Below are 2,040 nucleotides of genomic sequence, written 5' to 3'. Positions count from 1 at the left end.
CCACACCCACACACACACGCACACACACACACACACACACACACACACACACACACGAAACGTGACAACAGGAAAACTGTACAGAGAACCCCCGTTTTATGGTGGGGGAATACATTGCAAAACCCAACCGCAGTGGGTGAAAATGCCCAATATACCAGGAGAGTCACCATATGAAAGTGACCCCAAAATAAACATACCTAAAAATATCACTGGTTTGTATTCACTGAGGCCGCTCTGGGTAAAATTGGACTTTTGTCAGCTCAAATGGATTTTCGATTGCATTTCAGTGGAAATCAGTTCTTATGTAAATTTTGGCCATTCGTGGGCCGGGTCGGTCCCAATCCCCTCGAGAATAGCGTGTCTCAACTGTAGTTGAGTAAACAGGTTTTTTAAAAAAAATTTGATTGGATAGATTGCTGCATCTTCTGATCAAATCAGTTGGTGATCGGTTCGCTTTTTTTTTTTTTTTTTGTTGAATGTCTTCTTTGCTTTGTGTTGTAATGTGGATAAAAAGACCAAAACCAAAGATATTTATTGGCAACAAATCTGCAATTTCGGCAAAGAAGAAAATATCGGCCGAGCAAATCAGCAGGGCCCCAAGGGCCCATGTATACAGGGACGCTTGCGGATAAAAACATGTTCCATTTTCGTTTAGATCAGGGGTCACCAACCTTTTGGATACTGATGAACGTGAAGGGCTCCTAGTTTGATACTGCTTCTCACAGAACACTTTTGCTCTCATTAGATTGAATGATACAGTATCTGATATTATTCATTCATTCATTCATTTTCCCATCCGCTTTATCCTCACAAGGGTCGCGGGGGGTGCTGGAGCCTATCCCAGCTGTTTTCGGACAGTAGCGGGGGACACCCTGAACCGGTTGCCAACCAATCGCAGGGCACACAGTTCACAGGGCATGTGGGAGAAAACCAGAGTACCCGGAGAAAAACCCACACAGGCCCGGGGAGAACATGCAAACTCCACACAGGGAGGCCGGAGCCGGGATTGCACTGTGAGGTCGACGCGCTAACCACTGGACCACCGGGCCGCCCGATATCTGATATTATTTATAGTTAATTGTCATTATTTATGCGACGACGCGGATCATGTGAATGCTTTCTTACAATAATTAGGAAACAGATCATGTGCAACACTTTGTGTTGATAAATCTCTTTCAGTGTTTACATCTCAATTATTATCACTGACAACCTTCCTAGAAAATGACCATGTCCTATCATTGATGAGCTATTTTTCCCAAACATGCCCGTGGGCTAATCATATGGTCCCTGGGGGCCACTTGGTGCCCACGGGCACCTTGGTGACGGCCTTTTGCGGGCTTGAATACGCAAACGTTTGGAACCACTCTCCAGATTGGAAACGTTGAATCCGCTCTGCCCTTGCGTTCCCATATACACGCCCCCAAATTCAAAACTCTGCTCATGTCATGTACGTGCTTGTCATGACAGGGAAGTAAACAAACATGTCTGACAATGTCCATCCGTCGGCCTTTCAAGCTGCTCTGGCTGCTTTAATATCCAAACAGGAGTCCTTCCAACAATTTTACTGACTCTTCTGCTGTTTCTTTGCTAGTAGCCGTCATTTTAGTTTTCGAGACGCAGATCATTGACGAAGAACGCAGATCAGAGACAAAGGGAGATTTTACCCATGCACACAGTCATGGCGGAGTTAAATCACTGCACCTCCTTGTTGTCTGCCATGCACACACACTCTTGCTTTACCGTATGCACACATTTTCTCTGATAAACGCGTGTCTAGACACCGAATAAAAAGTGGAGACAAGACGCCATTTTTTTGCACGTTCTGTTCAGATCGTCATTTTCTAAACAGGGCCTCATTCTCAATCGACTTGTTTAACGAGTGACCATTTTATGTCACTCAATTGTGTGATCAGCAAGCTTTATATCAGGAAGCTTGGCCATTTTGCTTGTGTTTTACTTAAAAAGTCAACTCCACTTTTCATGTTTCACTCTACTTATACAATATAAATAAATGAAAATGTAAATACATTTCTCTCTCTT

The sequence above is a fragment of the Hippocampus comes genome, unplaced genomic scaffold (assembly GCF_001891065.2).
Source record: "Hippocampus comes isolate QL1 unplaced genomic scaffold, H_comes_QL1_v1.1 scaffold129, whole genome shotgun sequence".
NCBI lineage: Eukaryota > Metazoa > Chordata > Actinopteri > Syngnathiformes > Syngnathidae > Hippocampus > Hippocampus comes.
The sequence above is the reverse complement of the archived record's forward strand: the minus strand, read 5'-3'. Positions refer to the sequence as shown.